Here is a 14,959-nt window from a genome sequence, read left to right on the forward strand (position 1 = left end):
TTGTTGACTTTTTTTTTTTGTTGGTCTTCTGTTGTTGACTTGCTTCCTACCTAACTTCATTTGACTTTTTGATCAGCCGATTTTCTGTTTTTGCCGACATAAAAAATGCAAATTTCATTACAAATGTGATCAGTGTGAATTCTTTATGAATGGTGTAAATATACAAATAATACATTCTTGTGGTTTTGTTCATCATTCAGTTCAAAATTGTACAAAGTCTGGTCCGGAATTAACATCGGTTTAATTGTAAACTAAGTAGTAAAAAAATAAATGAATGAGAACATAACTTGCTAGTTAAAATCAAAATTTTGAAGCCTGAATAGGTAACTGACTAATCTGTACAGTATTCATGATTCAGTGTATTACAAAAAGTTGTTTATCTTTTATCAAAACAGCCCAAAACAATGGCATTCACCTCTCAATAATGACCTATTTTCGCACCACGGGTGCCTTTGTAACAGAAACGTACAAGCACCCAATTATATGCAATAAGCCTTTTATATCCGATCAGCAAAGGTTTCAGTCGCTCAACCAGCTGAAGCATCTGATCAGCCGAATAACTTCACTTTCACAATAGGCCTCTTGAGAATTGCAAAGCAATGTCAATGTCACATAAAAGCACCACCTTTCACTGATAGCTTCAGTTTTAGTTTACCCTTAAATTCTTCCTAAAGCCGCTTGGACAGATTGGAGAAGTTTCCTTCCTCTGGGATGGTCAACTGGTTACACGATCTACATGGAAATTCATCTCACTAATGTAAATCCCCTTTCGACTCTGTTAGCAAGGATAACTCAAAATCACGCTCCCGCTCCATTTTGAAAAATGGCAGGTTCCCCGGACTCTCCTCGTCCAAAAGATGCCTTACAGGTGTTTCTGCAGGATCGCTTTGTTCTCCAAAAGATGCCAACACAAACAAATCGAAAAAACAAAAAGCAAAGATAAAAATAAAAATCAATTTCAGATGCAAGTAACTACAATATTTGGAAATAACAAAAAAACTACAAAAGAAAGAAAGAAGAAGACAGTACAAACATGAGGGTATTAGAGCATACCAATACTGACGTTCATCTTCATCAAGTTTAATCCTTCTTATGTTCACTTCCGCACGCTCAAGCCCTAAAAGGTAAAGACATAACTATTTCAAACAGAAGTAGCAAATAGAGAAAGCACCAATTTCAAATGTAATTGCCACATTCGATTAAATTACCCTGTGATTTGGCTTCCATTTCTATCTCGGAATCCTGCTCCAAACAACTTGTCGGCCAGAGGAGAGGCAAAGCTCCGTGTACCAATTAGAGGAGCCGCTGAAGTTTGAAATTTGGATTGGGTTCCTCACATCTGGACTGTACACAAATAGTACGTTAGTATTCTCCAAAAGGTATTACCAGAAATTAAAAAGTAACAGAAGCAAAAAGCAAAAGTCCACACCACCACTATATTAAAGCAAGCAAGCCTTGCAAATTATAATTTCCACAGCACACAGGACATGCATTCTCAATTTGCTCCTTCGTTTTTTCAGGGTACCTGTTATACTCCATACAGAAACCAGAATTTTCAAATAAGCTCATTATATAATTCTACACAAAATTATCATTTAGCCATAAAAATCAGAAAAAAGTATATGCACTTTTGAACTGTGCAAATTCGCATTTTGAGCCACTAAAAAAACCAAAAAAAAAATGGCATTTTGAAACTCTTGGTCTTCTAAGTCCTAACAAATTACATTTATGGAGTTACAACTGTAAAGAGTAGTGTGAACACAATTTTTCATCAATGCATCAAAACAACACATTACGCAGTTATGAAACTTACAAATTAGTGAAATTACTCTAGATTGAAAATAGATTTCTAGTTAATAGATGTCAGTAATTATTTAGAGTTCAAATTAGCAGTTCTTGGTGCAAGGATGGCAGTAACGTTTTGTGCAATTGGAACACAAAAGACAACAGCACGCTTGTCGTTTCGCTGACATTGGTGACACATTAGACTGCCATCGTTGAGTTTTACCCTTACCAAAAGAAGTTCCAATACTATTGGGGACGATTCCCGCAATCAAAAATTCTACAAATCAGTTCAACTGGAAAAAACAAAACAATAAAATTCAAAAATTCAATCAGTTGAAACCAAAACAAGACCTGAATTTCTGATTCTCCACTAAAAATCAATATAAGTTCGAATTTATATGTGGATCAGCATGACCTATTAATTCTTCCAGACCTTGATTTTATAATAGTAGGGAAAATTTCATTAGATCAGATTATGAAGAAGTTTAAAAGGAAAATTGAAAAGAATAAAAGCTTTAACTAACTTACTCAATCTCTTCAAAGAGATGTTCAGGACATGGATAATCCCACTCGAGTGAATCCCACCACTCTCTGCTTCCATAAATTTCTTTGAGAGAAGGTGGGGCTGACTGATGTTCTCGGTTGAACAGAAGGAGCCTTTCCAATTCAGGACAATTATCTACTTCAACTGCTTGAAGAGAGTCACAAACCATCACACCCTTCCAAATGCTCTTCAGTTTCGGTAGATTGCGGAATTCCAATGTCTTCAACCTTGGGAGTGCAACAGTATAATCAATTCCAGTACCAGTGCGCCCTTCAACTGATTCTTCTTCTACAATTAGCTCCTCCAATTCCGCACAATTCTCCACGGCGATCTCTTCCAGGTTTTGAAAGTGTTGTTGTAATAACCTCATTGAAAACAGGTGGTCCGATTGATTCAAACCATAAATTGAAACAGACCGCCAAGAGTTGCTGTACATTAATAGCCAACTCCAAGTGCTCTTCAAAATAACTATCTTCTAAAGAAACTTCTTCTAGCATGCAACAATGCTTTAGTATATTCAGTATGACATGGCCATGAAGCATTTCATCTTCTTTACTTGATCCCTTGACTAACCCTTCCATAACCCAATACTCAATCAACTCACTAGTGCTGATTTCATAATCTTCACGATACAGTGCACAGCATAAGAAACACTTCTGGTGATTCTCCCTCAATTGATCGTAACTGAATTTCAGACGCTGAATGACCTTCTCCTCCATGGCCATGTTCAAACTTGTAGACTCCTTCAGATCCAATAATGCAACTCGCCACTCAATCTTATCCTTTCTACTCATAGCTCAGCCAATAGTGATGATTGCAAGGGGCAAACCACAACACTCTACAACAACTTCTTTTGCAATCTCTTCCACGTCGGGAACAAGCTCCCCATCGACATTTACCAAGAACAGTTCCCATGCTTCGTCCTCAGAAAGCGGCTCAACTTTGACATTTTTCTGGCACAACATCCCTTTGCACACTTCCCTTGACCTGGTAGTCAATATTATCTTGCACCCATTGTCTTTTGTGGGTTCAGGAACGCCAAGATCCTGTAAATCAAATGTCTCCCATATGTCGTCTAGGATAAGCACAAACTTTCCCTTTCTATGCAATGCACTTAGCTTGATGAACGTCCAACTTCATCATGTTCATCAAAAAAATTCTTATCCTAATTGACTACTCCCGCAATCTGCTTTTGAAGTTTTTGAGCATCAACATCTTTGGATACAGTGACCCACAAAACACTTTTGAAGCGTTTCTGTTGTTGCAAGAATCGATTATTAATGTTCTTCATTAAAGAGATTTTGCCCATGCCGCCCATCCCATAGACACCAATTTTCTGAAATTCATCACCTATCAAACATTCCCAAACCATCTCCAAGTTCTTCTCAGCAGTAGTTTTACCAATCAGTCTTGTTGTTGGTATCACCCTTCCTATCTCTTGAACAAAAAACGCTACGCCTCTTCTTAGAACTTACCAGCATTTAGGAGATTAGTCATCTCTTCAATCAACTTGAGCATTTGTTTTCCTAATTTCGCTCTTGAACAACAATTAGGTGAAACTCCTCTTAGGAAACTGATTGGTACTTGGGCTTCAGTTTGCACCACATCCACCTCGGATATAACACCATTGGCTTTATTCAACCAGTTTTCTACCAAACTGGTGCGTGTCTTTCCTTCCCCCTCCGCAATCAACAGTTTCGCTTTGACATCGTTTACTTGGGCAATCAATTCTTGTTTTCTGTCTCTCAATGACTAAACTTCTTCTTTTGAACTTTTAATATACTTACACTTCTCTTCCAGTAATGCGTTTATGCTGTTACACCCACAATTCAATATGGTTCCAATAGCTGCTACAAGGATCTCCATTCCTGTCATTACAACGCATTAATTACTTGTTAAAGAGTGACGATACCATACCTGAATCAATAATACGAAAAGCAGAACTAGTAAACGATAAAAACAAAATATCCATTTTTCCAACTCTCATTACATAAACTATGGAACTGGTTTTGACAGCATTACGTAATAAGACCGTAACAATTATACATGAAGTGACAGTATTACTTTGATGAGTGATTTTTTGCTCCCAGCGTTGGTTCCTCCAAGCGCTCCAAGGGATTTATCAGCCATACACGTTTCATTTTTTCCATCCAAAAAAAATGTTACAGCTGTATAAAATCTTCAAAATTTTGGATTTTACTTGTTTGTCCCTCATAATTAAAAAGGAAATAAAAAGGAAAAATATAAAGAAAAAAGGAAAGTGGAATAAACCAACGTGTGTTCCTTCTTATACGGCAGTAAAAACTGGTTAACATTGCAGAAGTAGAAAGCAGTTGACACACTTCATTAGTTCATTCTAACATGTAGATTCAGGTATCCCAAGTGTTAAGACAAACATCGATTAAAAACTATTAGGTTCACCAAAAATAATACCAAAAGGGTTCTAAGTTCTAAATTACTCTCCCTACAGAAGACCTTCAAATGCTAAACAGCATCTCTACTGCTGCTGAACTTCGACCTTCTTCTTCTACCAAAGTCGATCAAGTGCACTGTCAGCATCACCCTGTCGTCATTCAAAAAAGAAATAGATAAAGCAACAAATTGACGGAAAAAACAAAGCCCAGGGTAATTAATATAGAAAAATAATATCTGAGAAGATGATCAACTCCCATAAAAACTAAACATCATATCAAATATGCTAACTCATTAGACCCATGGACCCCAAGTCCTCAACCACCATCACTAGCACAATTAGAAACAGTATGCAAAATTATAAACAAAATTGTAATCTTCTACTCACACCCAGAGGACCAACAACTGCGGTTAGCACGTTTAGGTATACTGTAGTTTCAGTATATTGACTATATTTTTTCTTTTTTCGCTTTAACCTACGTGGCTCAAGGACGAAGACAAGGAAACTTACTGAAATCTTATCCTCAAGTACTATATCATGTTTGGCTTCATTTGACCAGCTTCAATAACAAAGGAAATAAATTAGCTAGTATGAATCAAAGGTCTGGTGATTTTCAAGCATTGAATGAGGTGCCTAACAACATCAGATCTTTGTTACTGTTGGATAATTGTGGATTAGGGAACCTACGGCAACTAGTCACTAGATAAGTGTAGTTGTTAATTAATTGAAAAGAGTAACTGGTTTTTGCAGTAAGAAGTTGAAGATACTGCCGTATAAGAAGGAACACACGTTGGTTTATTCCACTTTCCTTTTTTCTTTATATTTTTCTTTTTTATTTCCTTTTTAATTATGAGGGACAAACAAGTAAAATTCAAAATTTTGAAGATTTTATACAGCTGTAACATCTTTTTTTGGATGGAAAAAATGAAACGTGTATGGCTGATAAATCCCTTGGAGCGCTTGGAGGAACCAACGCTGGGAGCAAAAAATCACTCTACTTTGATCTATAATAAGGCACGTAGAAGAAAATGTATATATCTTCTATCTAATAAAACACAATGGTGTGGGGCCCGCAGGGCCTCCATCCATCCGATTCTTCTGGTTCAATCTTTTAAGTTGTGGCATAAGAAATCCAAAGATTTGGAGAGTTTGTGTAATTTTGTTAAGTGTAACCAATATCATAGGATCTGTCCAAAAATCAACTAAAAGTCAACAATTCTTGGTTGAACTTATAAATTGTTGAAATTTGCTTAAAATTGTTAGCCTCCAATTGATTTGGGATTATAGATAATGGGTAATTGGGATGGCCTTCATGGGTTGGACTTATAAATTAAGTTGTTTATTTGGTCTTGCTTAAATATTTTGCACCTAAGATGTGTGTACGCCTTGCGACGAAGGCGCGATGAGTTGTCGAGGTGGTGCCGCAGGCGCGTCGAGATCTCGCGGGCCGTAGGCACGGGCATACCCTAGTATCTAATAAAAAGCAATAGTATGGAGTCCACAGAGACTCCATCCAATAGTTCCCATTGTCTTTTCTAAGTTGTGACATGGCAGATCCAAGTGTTTGGAGAGTTTGTGTAATTTTGTTAAGTGTAATCAATACTATAGAATCTATCCAAAAATCAACCAAAAGTCAATAATTGCAGCTGGACTTATAAATTGTTGGGCTTTTTATAAAAACCGCTAAGCGCCCAATTGATTTGGGCTTATAGATAATGGGTAATTGGGATGGACTTGCGGTTTGTATTTATAAATTGAGTTGTTTATTTGGTCTTGTCTTAGAATATTTTCACGCGATAAATGCGCGTAATGCATACACGGCGAAGAAGCGATGAGTTGTCGGAGTAATGTCGCAGGCGCGTCGAGGTCTCGCGGCCGTAGGCACGGGCATACCCTAGTAGTATATAATAGAGCTGAACTTATAGTTGGTAGGAACTGATGTTATAGATTGGATGGAATAATAAGCTGATCTGATCAGGAACAAGCACACTCTAATAGGCTCCACTCATTCTTGTAGAACAATGATAAACCTGTGAGACCCATAAAGTTGGGTGTATTTAGATATGATAATGATAATGGCAATGGGCAGAATTATTGAAATTTTAGGGCCTTATCCCAAACATATTTAATTACCACTAACATAAACGGCACTTCCCTTTGTTTTACTCCTTTAGCTGCTTCTTATCAGAAGAAGTCCCAAACCAAGCTGGCATCACCAGTGAAGATGAATATAAGTTCATGGTTTTTGTGTTTCTTCCATTTTGCAAAGTATTTCACTCAGCTAAGCAAATCCATGCTCTTACAATGGTTGTTTGGTGTAAGGGGGCAAGGGTAGGATTCAAGGTGGGATAGCGACAATCCATGCCCAGGTATATATAGACGACGTGGACAAAGCATGAATAAGTCGCCTGGGGAATATACGTTCTTCCTAATCTGTAAAGACTAAAATGAGATGAATATTTTGCATTACCTGAAACTGGCCCTGGACATGAACTTTTAGAGAAAAGAAAGTAGTTTGCTTAGCTTGCACGCACTATGATTTAGCTGATAAAGTTGGGTGTAGTTAGAATCTTAGATATGATAATGGGTAAAATTAGCATGCTGTCATGACTTGCAGGACATACAACAACCGTCAAGTAATTTCTTTTGTTAGTAAGGAGAGTTAAGTAATTGTAACAGCTTAAGTATAGTAGGATGGGAACACGTGTAGGGTTAAGAGTAGAGCAAATCTCTTGGATCCGGTCTTGTTAAAAAGAGAGGAAGGATTGGAAGAGGCCTATGAAGGAAGAACAAGAAAAACAGGCTCTTGTTTCAGAGAAACAGAGATTCCTTCTCATTAGTTATAATCAGTTTTATGTATTAGCTTGATAGTTTATAACAATTGGTATCGGAGCATTATTTTCTGGCAAAGATGACGCTAGCAGACGTGGAGAAAACGGCGAGAGAAACCAAACAACAGGTGAATGAAATGCAAGGTTTGATGAACCAATTAAATGATAGGTTAATCAGGGAGATCCAATCAAGAGAAGTAACCGAAAAGAAGTTGGATACGTGATTTGAACTGGCAGATAGGAAGTTAGAGGCCAAGTTTGAACAACTATTTCAGATAATGAACAACACAAAGACAACAGAATTACCATCCAGCTCAAAGCTGCCATTGGAGACCACCACCGAAGCAGACCATTCAACCACCAACTCACCAAGAAAGAATAGATTCGATACGAACGATCAAGGTAAGTTTATCAGAACGCCCAAACTCGATTTTCCTCGTTTTGATGAATCTAACCCGAGAGCTTGGGCTAGGAAATGCACTCAATTTTTTCAACTATACCCCATGGATGACCTGAAAAAGATTAGTGTAGCTTCGCTGTATTTTGAAGGGAGGGCCGACTCATGGTTTCTTACTTACCAAGAAAGAAAGGAACTAACAGTTTGGGCAGACCTAGTCAAAGTAATTTGTACTAGATTTGAAGTGGTAGGGCAGGAAAACTATGTGGGAAGTTTTAACAAACTCATTCAAGTAGGCAGTGTGGATGAGTATTTTGAGCAGTTTGAAGAACTCCAAGCTCTCATGGTAACCAAGAACAAACAATTAACGAAGGAATATTTTATCCTTAGTTTCTTGAGTGGGTTAAAAGAGGAGTTGAAAGCTTTAGTTCAAATGTTTAAGCCGACCACCTTTAATAATGCACTCTACTTGGCCAAGATGCAAGAAGTTGCCTTAGAAGCCCAAGGAAAGAAAACCCCAAAACCGATACAAAAAACCTTACCAACCGATTACCACCTCATATTTTCCCTTCCAAAATAAACAAACAGCCTTCACCAACTCCATTCCAATAGCTCCACCCATTGTCAAACTTGCCAATAACTCACCCATCACCAACACGACAACCACCAATTTACCACCCATCAAAAGATTAAACCCAACACAAATGAAGGTACGTCGAGATAAGGGACTCTGTTATAATTGCGATGAGATCTACAAACCAGGACACAAGTGTAAAACTCAACACTTGTATATGCTAGTTGGAACAGAAGAAGACGATACCATTGATGAATCTAAAGGAGAAGAGGATCATGCTTTGATGGGTAATGTGGGACAGAACACCATTCGCATACAAGGTCTCTCAAGAAGAGACCTATTACCATACTAATTGACACTGGAAGTACACACAGTTTCTTAGACTTAGAAGTGGTTAAGCACACAGGATGTAACCTAGATCCTACAGCTCACATGTTGGTAACAGTAGCTAACGGAGAAAGGACGATCAGTAAATCAATTTGCAGAAATCTAAAGTGGGAGATGCAAGGACATGTGTTTGAGGAGAATATAAGGACTCTACCTTTGGGTGGTTACGATATGGTCCTAGGTGGAGATTGGCTCAAACAATGTGGGGATGTCATGATTAATCTATAGAAACTTCAGTTATCTTTCAAACGGGAAGGTAAGAAGATTGTGTTAATGATAACATAAAAATAATAGAATCCTAAATATTAATGCTACAAGAACACTAATACGTAATCCTACCGTTCTTACGTTTAAATCAATTCTTCTTACTCTCAAAACATCTTCATGCAATATAATGAGTAAGGAATTCGTTCCACTCTTAAACCTTCAAGACTTAAATAGAATTCAATTTATCAAACACAAGGAACAGTGAGAGTGATGTGTTTGGTGTTTAAACTAAAACTAATTATAAATTTAAGACAACTAAATCTAAAGATTCTAACTTTATAAACTTTAACAAACAATAATTAAAATCTAACATCAATAACAACGAAATGACTAACAACCAAGAAATGAAATTAGATCTAAGCAATAGATAAATGACAAAATCGAATTTGATCAATAATAAACTACTTGATTTATCTAATGAAGCAATAACAATATTTTAATACTTTAATTTAAAACAAGGGAAATGAAAACTAATTAAAATGGAGATTTAATTCTAGATCTAAAAATTATTCTAGATCTATCTTTTTCTAACCCTAACTCCATTAACATTAGCTTCCTAACCTAACTACTTTTGCTACCTAACCTAATTGCCATTAACAAAGAGTCAAGCTTTTGTTTTTATCCTCTCAGATCCAAAAATCGTGCATGGGCTTGGAGCCATGTTTTGGGCCAGAGAATCAGGCCCAAAACCCAATTCTTTCAGTCCAAAAAGGCCTCTTCAGCTGCAGTTGGCTTCCACAGACTTTTCGTCCACTTCTGCTCCTCTGATTGGGTCAAGGCTTGGACCATTGCAAAGCTCTTTCCGAGCCGGTCGTTTTGACATAAGGTAGGCCCAATTCCGAGGTTTGAGTCCAAAGATATGGCATTCGGAAGTTCTGCTGACTTTTGCTCCTTTATCTCGCTAATATGGCACATTTCTGCACATAATGGACTTTGAAGCCTGAAATGCATAAAAATACGTAATCAGTATTAACTCTTACTTATTATTCACATAATTGGTCTAACAATGATGATTATTAAGGGGTTAAAACTACAGGTTTTGGGCTCTTATCAAACCACCCAAACAAAGATTTTGCTTGTCCTCAAGCAAAGATGAGAAATTAGAATAAGTGACCACAAATGGAGTTTTAACTACTCTCGTTTACTGAGTCGCGATTGCATTGACCATATGCAACAAGGCCTTAAACCACTAGGAATTCCCTAGTGGACGAAGTTATAACCTCGTGAGAGTTTTCCGATGAAGGTACTCACAAACTTCATCTATACTACAACGACTAAGAAAATAAAACTATTGTTTCCTTATTCATGCTCAACTATCTATACATCTCTCTAGCAATTACATAAGACTAACCCGGTCGAACCCTAAACTAATATATGCATAATAATCAATCATCTAAAATAAACATATAACAATGAGTAATATACTATGAAATGTAATAGCGTGTCCGTTTTCCGAAAACTCGGAATATGGCCCTTAAGTAGGTCCTCACATAAATGTCAAGACAAAACCACTCTGATTTTTCCACTCAAGTTTAAGCCACTCCGATTAATGCGGTGGGCACACTTTACCTTACAATCTCAATGACAACAAGGAAGTTCGGGTCGATCAAACACATCCGCCACTTACTATCACACTAACCTATTCCTAATTGAGCTAGAGGTCTTTATTAGGTGTTCAAGGGGATTAGGAGATGGTTTAAGAAGGAAGGAAATGGATATTCTAGAGGACAAGTCTGAGATAATAAAGTCTTCATATTATGTAACTAGAGAAAACCTTGTTATTTACTTTTGCTTCTACACTTTGTTTCCATCCTTAGCCATATTTTTCTTTTTCTTTTCTTTGGCCTTTGACTCCCTTTTATTCTATTTTTTTGGAGTTTTTATTTATTTATTTATTTATTTATTTATTTATTTTTTCTTTTCTTTGGATGGAAACTTCTTTTCTTTATTTTCTGAAGCAACTAACTAATTTTTGTTTACACAGGTTTTTCTCTTCTTCTTTCTTCCTCATTCTATTCTCAGACTTATTCTAAATTGGGTGGGTTGATTTTTTATTTTGTTTTGTTTTTTTTTTTGTAACAGGGTAAAGGAATTGTGGTTTATGGAAGGCTAAAGAAAGGCTCAGAGGGGCGACTAGCGGAAAATAATTCATAGGTTTGAATTTATGGCTATATCGATCCAAAGAGGGCCTAAATTCTCGCTTAGGATATGGTTTAGTGATCAAGCAAGTGGACGTGTGATTTCTCTATCCGGATTTTACTTCTCCCTTGTGTCATTTCTCAAATGTTTAAACAATATAAGGCTTTAGGCTATATTCTCACAGGATTTGTAGAATAAATACTCTAGCCTAGATTTGAAACTTACTTGCTAACAATCATAGATACTCATATAATAAATTTATAGATAGATGCAAAGATTATTACCTACATATTAACCTAAGTTTCTAACAATTATTCCACGATGCAACAACCTACTCACGAGACTTCTAGATTGTTAAGAGCATGGAGAAAGAAAACAATACCAATATTCCTAAGTGTATAGCATACTTTTTATTTATATTTTTTGAATTTTTTTTTGAAATTTTAACTAGAAAACAAGTGCACATTATACATATCTATATCCTAACAGATGTCTTAATTACACGTGTTTCTATGCCCCCAAACAAAAGCATGCTTTGTCCTCAAAGCATTTAAATAAAGAGGGTAGGAAAAATACCATTGAAGTTGAGCGTGAAATTCGAAACATCTGCAAAACAAGGTTAGAACGTACTAATATAGGAAATAAAAACTGACGCAACTCTATAAGAGTTCCACCCATTATGGGGTTAACAAAATTAAATTGCTTGGGACATAAGCAGACACTAACTGAAACAAAAAACTTACCTCCACTCCAGCGTTTACTTGTCATCCTCCTCTTCTATAAAGAAGTGAGGTTCCTTCGCATCCTGCCATGCCATTATAATTTGTCAAGCTTGCCGCCATTTATCATCTACGGATGCTAACTTTGTTAAAAGCCCACTTGGTCGGATGGGGTGTAAGGTGCAACCTCGATGAGGTTGTATCCTCCACCCTTGCCAAGTCATTGCACGGAAAAGATCGAATAATAGAATTGGTGGGTCTCACAATGTCGACCCCAACCCAACCCCGTGAAAACGGGCACAAAAAAGAGGGGAAGAAACATATCATAATACGGCAAACTACTATAGACATAAGAAGATACTTATGCCTCATGCTATGGGCTTGTGCTAAACTAGACATTAAGGTGTTAGGAAGGTCATATAGCGGGCATTCCTCGACTAAAGCAAGGAAAATATATCGCAAGTGGCATCATTCGCGGAAGAAAAAATGTCACCCCCCTAATATGTTTAGCATGATAAAGAACATTACCGTATCACATTAAGGGACAAGCTACCAAGGGCTACATTATATGTCCCTTGGTCCTCTACACGGAAAATGTTGAACCCATAAGCCTCATGCAAAAAGTCATAAGTGTAGACATGCATATTATCTACCCAATAGCATCATGGGTCTTGTATTTTAGCGGGCATGACAAGTCCAAGAACAATTGCTTGCAAGAACCATAAGCGGTTCCCAGCCTACGTGTGTGATCACCTCGCGAAACCAAGCACCATAAGTAGTGCTTTGAAACAAATCTTCGAAAGACTGTTCCGGTATCAATGTAGGAGATGTCATCTCAAAATTACGCTCTGGAATAGCTGTGAATGATCTGGAAGAAAACTCAAAAATCGAAATTTCCTGTGCTTAATGGAGAGGGCGCGGGCGCGCTCTTTAGTTTTTGGAATTACAGAGTTTGAGCGCGGGTCGCGCTCTGATTAAGCCTGGCGCCCCTTCGGTGAATTTTTCGATTTCCGGTGTTTGGCGCTGGTCGCTCTACTTGAAGGCTTGGCCTCTAGTGATTTTTCGATTCTGATGTAATAATAGGAAGTCGCGTCTTGAAGCGCTTGCGCCAGAAGTGCGTAAAGTCAGTTTCTAAGAAAAACAAGAAGAAAAAGCTTGGAGTGAAAAGTGAAAGATGATTGTGGGGTGTAGTGTGGGTTGTGAGTGTAGAATGATGGAAGTTTAAATAGGTTCTGGGTTTCCAAAACGAATCGGCAAGTTGCCAAATTGTTTTAAGGCAATTTCCGGAAATAGAAAACTGCCAAACCCGAAAACGGAAACAACTCATATTCTTGATTCTATAACAACCCTAATATCTTTCATACTGGATTTAGACTAGCAACTTCTAAACTCTCTTAGATTTCATCCTACCACCACATCTAATCATAGGTATGCCAATTACGACAATATTCTCAACCTTCACTCCAAAACAAACTCTAAAATGCGGGATCTTCTACAAATCATGATATAATAAATAATACCACCCCCAAACAATTCGGGAAGGTGGGATTAACAATAAAATCTATGCACAATTTGAAAAGAACCACATTATATTAAAATTGAAATTCAAACAACATTTAACTACCAAATTCAAAGTTAACTACGGAATTTAACAACGTAACATCCTATCTACTAAAAATAATAAAAAACAACATCAAAACGACAAACAAGAAGAAATCTAACTACTCTTCAAGGGAGTGAGGTGGGGGTAAGAATAGGAATTTGAGTGATCAAGAATGGAAAAACCAAACACCCCACCCCAAACAAATTTTTGAAAACAGGTTTGTAAAAATTTGTTTTAAAACGTGGGTCTTTTAAAGTCAGATTCCCTAGACTTAAAAGTGATATATATGTATTTACATGCGGTTTCCCATATATCAATAATCTAAAAGTTGTGGGTCTTTCCACAAATAATTAACATGGAATGCACCACCAAACAGAATCAAGCTCCAAAACTTTCTACGACGCAACTTAGTTGAATAAGAAGGTGTCCAAGTGAATGATCGTGAGTAAATGAATGGTTTTGGAAAATACTTGGAATGTGGATAAGTGTTAGAAGAAAAGGGTGGGAAGAATGAAAAAGTGTCAGGTGGCTTGTCCTTGGGTGTTACTTCTTCACTAGTTGGTTTTAGATAGTTATGAAGCATAGGAGAAACACCAAGGTCAAGTACAAACTCAATGGTTCTTTGAAAAGGTAGAGGGCGAGGAACATTCGTGATGGAAGGTGAATGAGTGACATGAGGATGTGAGGTGGGTGAATGGTGTTCAACTAGTGTTCTTAGTTCTATATCATCAGAGGCCTTGAGATATGCAAGACATTCCTCAATAGGTGGGTAAAAAGAATCACTGGGATAGAGGGCGAAAAATTCTTCTTCCGTCATGGCGTCCAAGAGATAAATGGATGTCAATAGGAGAGAACTTCGCTGAGGCGCAAAGAAGGATTGCAAAGAGTCGAAGGAAATCCTCCTTGATGTTATCTACGCCTAGGGAGTAGAAATTGTGATCCTTGTCTTCTTCCATAAGAGGGGTATCTACTAGTGTGGGGACTAAAGTGTCACCGCGCTAATGTAAAAGGTACAAAACTCTCAATGGACTTCACTTCCCTTTCTACAGGCAAACCTAGTTGTCCTTGTTTTTGTCTAAACATGTTAACTTCTACAGAAAGATTTCCAAAAGAAAGAGTCATTGAGCCATCCCGACAATTGATTTGGGCATTGGCGGTTGCCAAGAAGGGACGCCCTAAGATGATGGGAATGGAATCATGAGCAACTTCTGTGTCAAGAATAACAAAGTCGGCTGGATAGTAAAAATCCTGAACTTTAACGAGAATATTTTCAACTACACCCTTGGGATACTTAATAGAA

General features: G+C 37.3%; 1 long non-coding RNA gene across 2 annotated transcripts; it reads right to left on the reverse strand.

Annotated features, from left to right (window-relative positions):
• Window positions 1–1,453: 1,453 nt before the first annotated feature.
• LOC147495668 (uncharacterized) lies at window positions 1,454–5,716 on the reverse strand. 2 transcript variants are annotated; one of them, XR_015197647.1, is made up of 5 exons: window positions 5,253–5,716; window positions 4,394–4,892; window positions 2,314–4,197; window positions 2,015–2,078; window positions 1,457–1,525 (listed from the first exon to the last, which is right to left on the reverse strand). It is a non-coding gene; the product is annotated as an uncharacterized LOC147495668 (long non-coding RNA). The 2 variants fall into 2 exon arrangements; XR_015197648.1 differs by lacking the exon at window positions 2,015–2,078 and having other exon boundaries at window positions 1,454–1,533; window positions 5,253–5,715.
• Window positions 5,717–14,959: the final 9,243 nt, after the last annotated feature.

This window comes from Coptis chinensis, chromosome 6, assembly GCF_015680905.1.
Source record: "Coptis chinensis isolate HL-2020 chromosome 6, ASM1568090v1, whole genome shotgun sequence".
Classification (NCBI taxonomy): domain Eukaryota; kingdom Viridiplantae; phylum Streptophyta; class Magnoliopsida; order Ranunculales; family Ranunculaceae; genus Coptis; species Coptis chinensis.